This window comes from Monodelphis domestica, chromosome 4 (genome assembly GCF_027887165.1).
Source record: "Monodelphis domestica isolate mMonDom1 chromosome 4, mMonDom1.pri, whole genome shotgun sequence".
Lineage (NCBI taxonomy): Eukaryota > Metazoa > Chordata > Mammalia > Didelphimorphia > Didelphidae > Monodelphis > Monodelphis domestica.
The window spans coordinates 181,800,613-181,814,949 of record NC_077230.1 but is presented as its reverse complement, the minus strand read 5'-3'; the positions used below and the strand labels follow the sequence as shown (position 1 = coordinate 181,814,949).

Genomic DNA, 14,337 nt, shown 5'->3' with positions numbered 1-14,337 from the left:
AGAGTTATGATTGCTAGCCCTGTATTTCCCAGCATTTTCTATTCCTGGTCCTGCCTTTTCTTCTTTCACTCTTTCCTTCTACACCAGTGTTTTGTTTATAATCAGTCCCCCTAGTTCCCACCCTTATTTTACTTCCCTTTCTACCCTCCTCCCTTCTTATCCCCCCCCCCTTATTTTCCCCCTGTAGTCTTTTTAAAACCCCCCCTCCCTTGTACTGCTTCCCTCCCCACCAGGCCATTTTTTACCCTTCTTTTCCCCTATAGGGAACAAATCTATTCTCTGCCCCAATGGATTGGATTGTTTTTCCCTCTTTGGGTCAGTTTCAAAGCATGTAAGAGTTGAGTATTTCCTATCTCCAACCTCTTTACCCTTCCAGTGTATCGATGTTCTCCCCCCTACTGCCATGAGCTACTTTGTGACATATCAATTTACTCCCATTTGTTTCTTTTTCTATTTCTTTTAGTATTGACCTCTTTTTTTTTAGTTCTGGTTGTGTGTATATATATATATATATACATACACACACACACATATATGTATTTATGCATGCATATATCTATATACCTATTTATGTCTTGTCCTTTCATCCTATACAGTTTGTCACTGTTCCTTCTAAGTGTAATTCTTCTAGCTTCCCAGGTGATAGCAACAGTTTTTAAGCGTTACCAATGACCTATTTTCTTCTAGGGATACATATTTTAACTTATGGAGTCTCCTAACGAAATTTTGTTGTTGTTGTTGTTTTGTTTTTCTTTTTCCCCACTTTTTTAATTACCTTTTGATGATTGTCTTGAGTTCTGTGCTTGGACATCAAATTTTCTGTTCAGGTCTGGTCTTTTCTTTATGAATGCTTGGAATTCGTGTTGAATGACCATACTTTCCCCTGTAAGAATATAGTCAGTTTTGATGGGTATTTTATTCTTAGTTGTAGACCTAGTTCCCTTGCTTTCTGGAATATCATATTCCATGCCTTTTGGTCCTTCAGTGTGGATGCAGCCAGATCCTGAGTTATCCTCACTGTGTTTCCGTGGTATCTGAATGACTTCTTCTTGGCAGCTTGTAATATCTTTTCTTTGGTCTGATAGTTTTTGAGTTTGGCTATAACATTCTTGGGTATTGTCAGTTGGGGATTAAATACAGGAGGTGATCTGTGGATTCTTTCAATCTCCACTTTCCCCTCTTGTTCTAGGATCTCGGGACAGTTTTCCTGGATAATTTCCTGTAGTATTATGTCCAGGATTTTTCTTTTGTCATGGTTTTCTGATAGACCTATGATTCTTAAATTTTCTTAAACGATTTTCTAAATCATCTGTTTTGTGAATGAGATGCTTCATATTTTCCTCAATTTTTTCATTCTTTTTATTTTATAGTGTCCTGCTGCCTTGTGAGGTCACTTAATTCCAGTTGTTGTATTCTGGTTCTTAAAGATTGGATTTCATCCCTGGCTTTTTGGTCATCTTTCTCCTTCTGGTCTGATTTTCTTTGGAGGTCATCTTTCATCCTCTTTACCTTGTCTTTCATCTCCTTTTTCTCATCTTTCATCTTCTTCACCTCATCTTTCATCTTCTTTGCCTCATTTTCCAGCTGGTTGATTTTGGCTTTCAAGACAGTATTTTCTCGTTTTAGTTCCGAGTTCCAAGTGGCTCTGTTTCCCCGATGACTTATCTTAAGGAGTTCTTCCACAGCCTGTATCCAATTTGCTGGGATTTCTGATTTATCGTTTGCTTTCTCCCTCTGTTCCATTTGCTGAGTAGAAGGTGTCTATTGTAGTTTCTTTCTTTCTTTTCTGTTGTTTGCTCAAATTCACCCCTTCTTTACTCCCCGTATTTGTGCTCTTGCTCCTCTCTTTCTTTATTTTATTTATTTATTTATTTATTTATTTATTTATTTATTTATTTATTTATTTATTTATTTTGCTTTTGGGGCTTCTGTCAGTCTCCCTTCTTGGAGCTTTAACAGGAGATCTCTTGGTGTAGTCTCTAGTGGAGGTTTGTTGGGATTTGAGCTTCCCTGTCCTCTGGAGGCTTTTGATTGGATTAAAGTCCAGCAATCAATGAGGATGGGTGTGGAGCTTGGGCTTCCCTGAATTCTGGAGACTTTTGATGGGATTAAGTTCAGCTTAGTTGGGCTGGGTGTGCTCTTAGTCCAAAACTTTCTGGAAGGCTGGAGCAATTATGGGGGATCTCCACAGCTCTGGCCAGGCTGCCAGGTCTATGCTCCCTCTCTAGCTCCTTCCCTGCAGTCTTTGTTGGAGACTCTGAACTTATCACAGCCCTGGTTGTAATGTAAGCCCTCCAGACCAGCACCTTTGCCCGCCCAGAAGTTCCCGCTGCCACTGGGGTCTGGGAGTCTCAGCGTTCTGGGTGGGAGGGTGGATGGGTCCTGAGGCCTTCCTTCTGTCTTCCCCTTAAACCTGAGTGTTCTCGGATTCCGGCTTTTTGGGGGGGCGTACCTTTTGAATTAAGTCCAGCAGGAGGGTTCCTTGGCTCTGTCTTGTTTGTTGTTAAGTTTGATTTTCAGTCCTCTGGGAGCATTCAGTTTATGATCGGTTAGGAAGAGTATTCAGAGGTCTGAACTTCTGCTCCTTCTAGGCCGTCATCTTGACTTTGCCTCTGAAGTTGTTTAAGTCAGATGCAATCGTTTCCCCATAGGAACTGAACCCATAAATCCTGAGCATACCTACATACCTTATATAGAGACTCACCAAGGAGTCGGAATCCAATATTATTTATCTGTGGGGGGGTGACCTGAGAAGCAGAATGGAGGCTAGAGGAATATGGATGTGAGATAGATAAGGCAGTTAGAGGAAGAGACTATAAGTTAAAACACCTGGGGAGATGCAAACTCCATAATTACCTCTCTAGAAAGAGAAAGCAAGTGGAGAAATCATAAGTATGAGGACCAAGAGAACCTGCGTGGAGCTGAAAAGTCTGGGACATCTCCCATGGGCCACATGGGCCAAGAGATTAATGGGAAATGTGGAGGGCAGCTGCGCTTGCGTAAGTCAGTCAGACTCGGGGAACATAATAGGCCACAACATGATCAAGATTATAAGAGGGAAGAGGGAGAACAAACCCTGAGAGACTAAGAGGTGGAAGAGAAGGGAAGAGAGGGCTCGCACATGTTCCCTAGCCTTTTTGGGGGACCTTAGGAATGTCAAGTGGGAGTTGATTAATGAACAGGTGACATGATAGAGGTTTTTACATTGGCAGCATTGACAATGATGGAATCACAGAGGAGATTAATCTGACCTGCGCTTTGTTTTGTAAATGAATGTAGTCCAAGCCGGACACTGGCTGTCAACACCCAGCCCAGGAATTTGCTTGTCCTTTGCTAGTCCTTTGGACTGTCCCTTTCCATACAATGAACATCAAATGATTTGACCATGTAACTGGTAAATGAATATACAGGATACAATATCAATATATCGGTCATACTTCCAAAATGCTTAGATGCCTGGTATGCTACACCTTATTTATCCATATTGTAAATTCATACCTACAAACTTATTTATCCATATTGTACATTTATTTGGAGTTGAAATTCATGTTTCCAAGAACTGGACCATTAGATGAATTTGTAAAAATTCAAGAATTGCTGCTAGACTCCTGTTAAGCACAAATTTGGTCATCTCTATCCAAGGCTCAAAAATGTTTAGTAGCTCCTTACCTTCCCCCAAATAAAGTTTGAACTCCTTTGCCTGATATTCCAAACCTGCCCTCTGTAATTCATTAGTGTGGCATAGCAGATAGTCAGGTCTTGGCAAGTGGGAGCTAGGGAGACTTTGCTTTCAAGTTCCATAACTGGGCAAGTGACCTGGGATAAGTCATTTAACTTCTTGGTCCTCCAAGCATCTCTGTCAAGACACTTTGAGTCAGAGAGAAGGTTCTCATTAACATTGGTATAGTTTCTTTGTCTTGGAGTTTCTAATAGCAGTGAAATAAATCACAGATCCAATCACCATTCTTTATTCCTTGCATTCTCAAAATATTCACTGCTATTATCTGAACATACTTTGGACTTTCCTACTCCCATGCTTTTGCTGTTCCCTTAGCCTGGAATGGTACTCTTTTCCTTCCTTACTGGTTAAATTCTTTTTTCATCCTTTAAAACCCATCTTTTATTGTTTCTCTTATGAAGTATTCCTTGCCTGCCTTTCATATTATAATAATTTTTTTGTAAATGTAAATTTGTAATATGATAAACTTTTTTATTCCAAGTATTCTGATGCCTGATAACCCATGAGGCAGGGAAGAGAACAGTAGGTATTTATTTAGTACCTATTATGTGTAATGGCAGATGAGAACAATTTGTTCCATCTACTAGGAAGGCAATTGAAGCAGGTGCTATGGAAAGCTTTGTCAGAAATCTAAGATGCCAAAGGGTATCAAATGCAACCAGGGCCATTGCTAGTCATGTCCTGACTTTTGTCTTGCTGTTGGATGATTCTGAAGAGTGAGGCTGATGACTTTGTGCAACTCTGCCTCACTTAAATCCAGTTTACTTCCAAGTCAGCACAATACCCTGAGATGTCATTGGTCCCCTTGGAAAGGATAACAATTATTACTTTTATTTATTTTTATTTTGAATATTTTTCCATGGTTACATAATTCACGATTTTTCTCACCCCTCTTCCCTCCCCCATTCCAGAGCGGACAAGCAATTCCACTGGGGTATACATGTATCATTGTTCAAAGCCTATTTCCATGTTATTCATATTTACAGTAGAGTGACCTTTTAACATCAAAACTCTAATCATATCTCTATTGAACCACATGATTGATCATATGTTTTTCTTCTGCGTTTCTGTTTCCACAGTTCTTTGGATGTAGATAGTGTTTTTTTCTCATAAATTCTTCCAGATTGTGCCACGTTGCTACTAGTATAGAAGTTCATTACATTCAATTTTATCACAGTGTATCAGTCTCTGTGTACAATGTTCTTCTGGTTCTGCTCCTTTCACTATGCATCAATTTCTGGAGGTCTTTCCAGTTCATGTGGAATTCCTCCAGTTCATTATTCCTTTGAGCACAATAGTATTCCGTCACCAACATATACCACAATTTGTTCAACCATTCCCCAATCGATGGATACCCCTCTTTGAATTGAATTGAGAGGACATTATGGGTTTAATTCAGTTAGTATTTATTGAGGACATGCTATATATAAAGCAATAGCAATAAAAACAACCACTATAACTATTTGACATTTTTATAGTACTTTAGAGTTTATAAAACACCTCATTTAAATTTCTCAATTTTTGCTCACAGCAATCCTTTGAAGTTGATATGTCTCTTTCAACTACTATGATTTCCTTAATCAGTGCAAGTTTCTGATGGCCTTTGAGAATTGCTGTGTCCAAAAATTTCAACATTTTTTGGTCTTCCTTGTAACAAATATTTTAGAACTTAGCCTAACTGGCCCTTGGACAACAGACACTTAAACCTTTCCAGCTTTTTAGGACCTGCCTAGATCTTGGACTGTACTGATTTAGCCTTTGTTATGATATAGCATTAGAGAACATAAGTGTACTAGGAACTAGTACTCCCATTAAAAAAAAAAAAAACCCTTACCATCTTTCTTAGAATTAATATTATCATTTGGTTCCTAGACAGAAGAGCAATAAGGACTAGTTAATTTAGGTTAAGTGACTTGCTCAGGGTCACATAGGAAATGTCTGAGGCCAGATTTGATCCCCGGATGTTCCATCTCCAGGCTTGGCCCTCTATCTACTGTGCCACCTCTAGGCCTCTAACAGTATTCCCATTTTTGCAAATTTGGAACTCCTGACTCCTAAAAGTTAGTTGACTTGCCATTATGTTCAATGCACTGTGGAAGGCTCCATGGGAGATACAGAAGTGACTAAGATAGTGTATTGATACTTAAGGAAAAGATGGAACAAAAATAAATCAGATGAGCTACAGAAATATAGTGTGGGTTATGTGCTTCTGTTAATATTCCTACTGAAATAGTTTAAAATGTAAACTCATTGATTTGGGGGTTTTACTTTTTTTTCTTTGCCTTCCTAGTCCCTAATGCTGTGCTTGACAATTTATAATACTTAATAAATAAATGCCTAATGGATAATGGTTTAATAAGTAATGTATCTCTTGACTTCTAGGTTAGGATCTAGAAAATACCTAGAATCAAAGTTTTTAGAACTGAAAGGTACTTTTTAGAACTGAAAGGGACTTCTAGAGATACCTAGTCCAACCCATATATTTTTTAGTTGAGGAATCTGAGGGTGTGAGAGTCTGAGTGACTTCCTGTTGTGGCACCCTTAGCTTTAGAGATTCCCTTTTATATGCATATGCAAATATATTGGTTATTCATAAGGAATCTGGGAGAGAAAAGAATTCTAGCTTTGATTACCCCAGAATCAAATTTGCATCCATGCCTTTACTTTTCCTCTCTAATATTCAGTAGTAACCTTCAATGTGTATTTGCAGTTACTGTTAAATTGGTTAAGTAATTTTAAAATGACTTCCTTGTGCTGTTAAGTAGAAATTGGTAGAAATACTGCATAAAAATAAAATCTTAAATCCAAAGGGAAAAGCTCTCTTCTATTAGACAATTGACTTATGTTTCCTAGGAAAAGAAGTTTATAGGAATAAGAACCACATTGGTGGAAAATATTCCTATTTTAGGTGACTAAGGTAACTTGTAATTATAATCTAATTGAGCCCATTGTTTAGGATAGTTTCTATATGACTGAAGCTATAGTAATTATTTCTCCATGTTGTCTGTCTTTGATCCCATCAAATTTGTACTTAGAAGTTTTACTATTTAGCATAATATTGTTTTGTTAGGTTGAGTTTTCCTTAAGTTGTTTTAGTCTTAATAAAAAAAAAAATTAAAATGGCAAAATGATCTTCAAGGCTGCCTATAAACTAGTTATAATTAAGCCCAGAATTGTTTTAGACTATGTTTCAGAACTTTGAATTAAGAGTGTAAATCTTGCCTGGAGCTGTTTAAATAGGCTTATTCTGTGCAAAAGCAACCTGAATTGAAATATTTAATATAATTTTACTTTAAGGTAAACGAAGAACTTGCTTTGACATTCAAACAAGGTTTATGCAATTTTTATGCTTTCAATTCTTGACTCTTGGTCTTGGCAATGACAGATTGTTGTGGCTTTGGGGTACTGGTATAATTTGAACCATCATAATTCTTTCCTTTTGAGTAAGATGTTTTGTTAAACTTTCTTATTTCACTGGCGAATAATAATAGGTATCATATAATTCCTTCAGCACTTTACATTTTATCTCATTTACTCTTTGCTAAAACCCTATGAGGTAAGTGCTAACACAGCTACTAACTGAGGCCCAATTTGAACTCATGAAGATGAATCTTTTTGATTCTTAACTCAGTTCTCTATCCACTGCACTACCTGTATAATAATCTAGATAATAGGTAATCTTTATCCACCTAGTTTTCCCTCTGAACAATTGGGCTGAACTCCTTTTCATGATTATGGATTTCACATAGGAGGTTCTGGGTTCTGGGATGCCATCTGCAAGACTTCATTGTATTTTGGATTGGATAGCTTCTATGGCTGTGGCAGACACTTGGCAAGTGTCTCTTTACCTGTCATATACTTCTTGATATAAATGATCAGAGGAGAAGTTACATTTTCATATCTTTCAAGTAATTTTTTTATGGTGATTTTGACATGTACCATTTTGGAGGTGAGCCATTTTACTCTACCATATCCAATATCTTAGTAGTCAATATTGTTTTGAACTATTAGGAATAGAGCAATTTCACCTCAGCTCAATAAAAAGTATTAAAGGGGAAAAGAAGTTTAAAGAGAACTTAGCTTAACAAATTGTCTAAGCAAAGTCATTTCAAAGGAATGTAGTAAGAATGCAACTAGGATAATAAATAATGGAAAATAAAAAGAATTATAAAGATTTATATATAACTACAAACAGTGGGACTACTAAATTTGGACTTTAACATATTTCAATAAGTGCTATATAAGATTGGGAATGATTCTGAAGAAAAAGATGGAAAAAAACATCTGTATCAAATTAAGTAGAAAACAGTTTTGAAGGTTCTTAAGATATCTGAAAAGAGAGGATAAAGACTACATGTGCACAGTATATTTCATTAGGTTATGTAAACATTTAAAATATTTTTAAAAAGAGAACATTTATTGAATTTATAATTAATTATAAATACAATTTTACTAATCTTATAAACTAAGAAAATAAAACTTAATTTTGTTTTTAAAATTAATTTCTATGCTTAAAAACAAAGTTTTAAAATAAGATGCAAAACACAGATTTTTGGCCACCATTAAAGTGTGCCTCAACATACCCTTCATACTTGCCTATATAAAATTTGTGGGGGAAAACACCTATAACAACAAAAAAAGGAAAATATCAGTAACTGTTGACTTATCAATCCACTATGTAAACAAAAGTCTTATGCAAATAATCTGGGATTTTGTTGAATATATGAGAAAAGAATCAATTTTCTAGTCCTCGTAGGATCATATATTTAGATTTGGAATGAGCCTTAGAAGTAATGTCAAATTTACTCATTTTACAGATAAGGAAACCTTAGAGATTAAGTTGCTTGCCTAAGGTCACACAGATCTAAAAATAGCAGAGATAACTTTTGTGTCCAAGTCTTCTGACTTGATTTTTCTTTTGTCAATTATTCCCTTTTTTCATTAATATGTTTGTTATTGAAATTGATGTCTTGTGACAGTTCCAACTTTACAGAACCATTGTTAATGTTTATTTGGGGGGAGCTTTAAAACAAAACTAGTTCTTTTTAGTGTTGCATAATTTATGATATTCATTTATGGTGGAACTTTGCTTCCCCCACCCTCCCCCCCTTTTTTTCTCCTTTCCTCTGCTTGGCTTGTAAGTTACTGCCAGTCACTGAAGGTCTAAGCTCTCCTAAAATTCTTGGACTAATTGTACCAACCAAGGTTTCCAAATGAGAAAACCCAAATATAGAAAGTTAAGGTAGCAACACTTCCCTCCACCTTACAGTGCATGATGTACAAATAGACAAATAGAAAGTACTTACTACCTTTAATGAATTTCCTATACTGAGGTATTTGGATTGGAGTTGCTAGAGAATCAAGCATTGTTTTCATTCTGGGTCTTTGTGTTCCCAGCAACCGTATATAGTTTTATTGTACTCATAAACTTATTAAACCACCTTGGGTTTGAAACCTCCACAAATAGGGAAAAGACTTGGGATCATCCGAGACTTAATAATTCCCCTAGCCAGATATACACAAGTCTAGTTTGACTGGAAGATGTAAAGAATAAAAGACCCGATGTTGCTTACTGGACTTTGCTTTGAAACTATAAATAGTAAGAACAGATAAAATCCATCTTTTACGTGCAAATATCCCTACTGACCACAAAAAGAAGAGTTTTGGAGAAAAGTATAAAGGAAATTAAGAGCAGAATTTAAACAGAATTTTGTTTAAATATATTTATGTAGGACCACTTTTCTAAGGATCAGAAAGTTGCTTATAGATATACTTCCAAATATATTTCAGATGGATGTAGGAAACCTAAGCACAAAGAGTTTAACCTAACAATGAGTAATCAGTGGAGAAATAGAATAGCATTCCTTCTCAAAAGTCCCTCAGAATTGTCCTGGATCATTGCATTGCATTGCTAAGTGGAGAAATAAGAAGTGTGATCTGACCATATTCAATTAGTTGCTGCACAATCTGATTTTAAAATGATTAGCCATTCCTAGAATATCAATTTTTTTGGGACTAGGAACAGGGAAAAGAAAATAAATGCCTTCAGTTCTATTTATTTAGGAAAAAACTCATAAAAATAACTTTCCTTTGGCACTTTGTTGTTTTTTATTTTCTTCTCTCTAATCTGCTTTATTTGAAAATAAATCAACTGTTACCATTTATGAGAATTTTTTGTTCAAATATGAGAATGCTTTGTTTTTATTTCTTTATTTTATAGGCATCTTTCATAATTTTCTCACCTTTTTATATAATAAATAGATATTTGGGTACATTGAAATATATATATATATATATATATAATGTCTTGCAACTGAATCTGGGAACCAAAGTTTTAAAATAATATGAATAATTGTATGCTAGTATCACAGTTGAGAGGCTATGAAATCTGATGGTCTACAATGCCTCTATTTCTTATGAGGGATATATGATTAACAAAATTTCCCTTGGCAACAATTGGGAATTGCTTGGGTGTTATTTGGTTTCCTGCTGTGGAATATCTTTATATTCCATTTTAATTTGATGTACTTGGTACTGGCAATATGAGATTATGTAGCACAGTGTTGCTGGTGGGAAGGGCTAGTGCCTTAAAAGAAGGTTTCTTATTGCTGGTGGTCTCTCCAGGTTGTGGTAGATTGTGTAACAATGCAGGTTACTTCCGATGCTTAATTAATTTTATTGATTAAAAAGGAGAGGCAGGGAAAACATTAAAAAAATAAAGTTGAAGTATTTGGCAAAAGCATAGATTATGTGGAGGTAGACAGTGGTATAAAATGAGGCTTAGAAAGATAAAAATGATGCAAAAATTAGAGGATTCTTGAATGCCAAGGATAAGAATCGGCCCACATGAGGGAGTCATTGAAGTTTTCCAAAAAGAGAGGAATAATAGGGCCTCTAAAGTATATTTGATTCTATTAGGGTTTCATTTATTTTTCTGTACTGCAAAGAAATGTAATCTTATTGGTGTGGACATTCCTTCTGTAAGTAATGAACATTGCTCTTCTAAAATGTGTTAGAAAGAAAAAATTACTAAGAGTTTTTGTTTCCCCGTTTGAGTTATGACTTTTTACTTCTACAAACAGACTCGTGTGTGGAAAACAGAGCTTCTCAAATTTCCTCTTTTAGCTGGCATTTAATATTTTGTTTGGTGTCATATAAGAAAGCAAAATAGGGACCATTCTCTAAAGGAGCTTGTTGTCTAGCATAGGAAATGCACTTTAAAAAATTAACACACAGCTGAGAAAAGTCATTTAAACTCTGCCTTATTTATCTCATCTCTAAAATAGGTGTATTAATATACATAGCTCCAAGGTAATAGTAAGGATGAAATATGAAATAATATATGTAAAGTGCTTTATGAACCTTAAAAGTGTTTTATAAAGGATAGCTATTATTTTAATATGTTATTTTCCCAATTACGTGTAAACTTTTTATTTACATATTTTTTCTGAAATTAAAATATCAAAACCATCTCCTTCCCTTCCTTGACTCCCTCCTCCTCCCTGAGAAGGTAAACAATTTGACCCAAGTTATACATGTATGACCATGCAAAGCATATTTCCATAATGGTCATGTGATGATGATGATGACAAATTTTAGCTTTATATAACCAAAAATTTTTTTCAAAAATGTTTCCAGTGCTGTTTCTATGTGGAATAGAATTCCTTCTGAAACAGTCAGTTTTCCATCATGAAAGCCTTTAACTTGAAGCTTAATAACCACATAGAAGATATTTTGCAGATAAGATTCATTATTTGATTAAAAGCTAAATAAAAGATAACCATGAAAGTAAAAAAATAAATTAACACACAGATGTGACATTGAAAAGAAAACATCTAGGAATGAAGACTCTTAAGTTTTAGTCTTCTCTAACATTGGATGCTATGTGACCTTAGAAGGGATATATAACCTTGAAATGTTTATAAATGAGGTAGTAGTATAACATAAGGATTCATTTAGAAAGTGGAAAAATACCCCAATGTACAATAAATATTTAGAGAAGCACTCTTTTTTGGGTGTACCAAAGAACCAGAAACAAAGGGGTTGCCCATTAATTGGGAAATGGCTGAGGAAATAGATTCTAAAGGAACAACTAAAGACATGATATTAGAAAAACACTGGAGAGATTTTTTTAAGTAATGCAGAATGAAGTGAGCAGAACCAGGAGAACAAATTACATAGTAACAAAAATATTGTGAAGAAAAACATCTTTGAAAGACTTAAGCCTTCATATACAAGCTAGCCAGCAATGATTCTAGGGGATAGCATATTCTGTGTCAAGTACTATATTAGGTGTTAGGAATACAAGAACAAAAGGTAAAGTAATTCTTTGCAAGGAACTTGTGTTCTTCCTGGGGATACAGTATACAAATGTATAAATAAATAGCTAAGGATTTCAGGAAAAGGTTTCCAGAACCTTGAAGATTGTGAGGGATTCTAAGAGGTAGAGAGCTTTAAGCATGGGGTTTAGTCTGTGCTAAGGTATGGAGTTGAGAATTCTGAGATAGACCAATTTGATTGGAAAATAAAGTGTGTAAAGAAGGACACTGTTAAATGAGAAGCTGGAGACAATGTGAACGGCTTTAAAATGCCTAGCTAAGTTCATATTTGCTTAGAATCACATTAAGGCAGTGCAGAATTAGAACTGAATTCCACTTAATGTTCATTTACATTCAGCAAATGATACTTGGGGATTGCCAAGAATTGAATTATAACAGTTAATGGTTGAACCTAGCTTTTCTCAATTCTGTGGCCAGCTCTTCATTCACTATGGTATTCCTCTCTTTAAGTTTCTTAAAATTTAAAGTTTGGATTCATTCAAAGCCAATGAACATTAATTTTATAGGAAGTAGTTCATTATACTTTATTGATTTTGACATATCTCCTTTTCCCTCTGAATTTGGTTTGTATCCTCATAAAAGTAATGGAAATGCTGATACAAACTTATAAGTAATGCTTTATTTGAGCCTTCTAATATTGTAACTCTAGGCCAAGTGCTTTTTCTTATAATCTAGGCTACTTCTCAGTGAGATTAAAGCTGTCAATAGAATTTATTTGTGCCTGATGTTATTGTTTCATTAATTTTTTGTTTTATTTCTCTTCTTTTTTATTTTAATATTTCCCCTCAATTACATGAAAAAATCAATGTTTTTAACCTTTATTTTTTTAAGTTTGGGCCAAACTTTCATCCTCTTTTCATTTCTCTCTTCCCCCTCCCCCCCAGATGGCAAGCAATCAGGTATAGATTTTACATATACAATAGTATAAACCGTCTTTCCATATTATTCTCAGATCACTGTTGCTCAGAATAGCTGAGTCATTAAAAAATCATCGTATAATATTGCTGTTAACTGTACAATGTTGTTCTAGTTCTGCTAACTTTACTTTGCATCAATTTATAGAGGTCTTTCTAGGTTTTTTCTTAAATCATCTTCATCATTTATAGCATGGTAATATTCAGTTACAATCATATACCACAACTTGTTCAGCCATTCCCCAGTTGATGGATATTTCCCCAGCTTCCAATTCTTTGGCACCACAAAAAAGAGCTGCTATAAATATTTTTGTACAAAGAGGTTCTTTTCCCTTTTTATTTATTTATTTTGTAAGCCCTTACCTTCCATCTTGGAGTCAATACTATGTATTGGCTCCAAGGCAGAAGAATGGTAAGGACTAGACAATGGGGGTCAAGTGACTTGCCCAGGGTCACACAAGCTGGGAAGTGTCTGAGGCCAAATTTGAACCTAGGACCTCCTGTCTCTAGGCCTAGCTCTCAATCCACTGAGCTACTCAGCTGCCCCCTCTTTTCCCTTTTAAAAAAAAATCTCTGTTAAACAAACAGACATATCACTGATATTGCTGAATCAGAGGGTATGCACAATTTTTAAAGCCCTTTGGACATAGTTGGACATTGTCCACTGGAATGGTTGGATCAGTTCACAGCTCCATCAGCAGTGTATTAGTGTCCCAATTTCCCCATATCCCTTCCAGCATTTATTTTCTTCTTCTCTGGCATTAGCCAATCTGATAGATGTGAGGTGGTACCTCAGAGTTGTTTTATTTGCATTTCTCTAATCAAGAGTGATTTAGAGCATTTTTTTAAAATGAAATTAAATGTAATCTTGATTTCTTCATCCTAAAACTGCCTTTTTCACATTCTTTGACCATTTTATCAGTTGTGGAATGATTTGTATGCCTATGAATTTTACTCAGTTCTCTATATATTTGACAAATAAGGATCAGAGATATTTTGTATACCCCCCCTCCCAGTTTTCTCCTTTTCTTCTAATCTTAGTTGGATTGGTTTTGTTTGTGCAAAATATACCTCTCCTTTTTTTGCATGGAAAGGACCCAGAAAAGCCTGGATTCAAGCTCCCTTTCTATAACTTATTTAGGATTAGGATAATAGGTTCATTGTTTTAGATCTGGAAGGTAGGGTAAGTAGCCCTAGTTCCTTAAGATAGTACTGGCATGATAGGGCATGGCCTCAAGCCTCTTTCATCATTTGAGATTCTCTTTTTGGATTTAATAGCTATGTTCAAGTGTTTGATGGATTATCTCAAAGAAAGGAAATTGGGCATTTTCTGTTTGGCCCCAGT

The 14,337-nt window shown here is 35.4% G+C and overlaps 1 protein-coding gene across 5 annotated transcripts in view; it reads left to right on the top strand.

The window, feature by feature from the left end:
- The window catches only part of TLK1 (tousled like kinase 1), a 219,786-nt gene that overhangs the window by 78,673 nt on the left and 126,776 nt on the right, over positions 1-14,337 (top strand). The gene's annotated exons all lie outside the window — the stretch shown is intronic.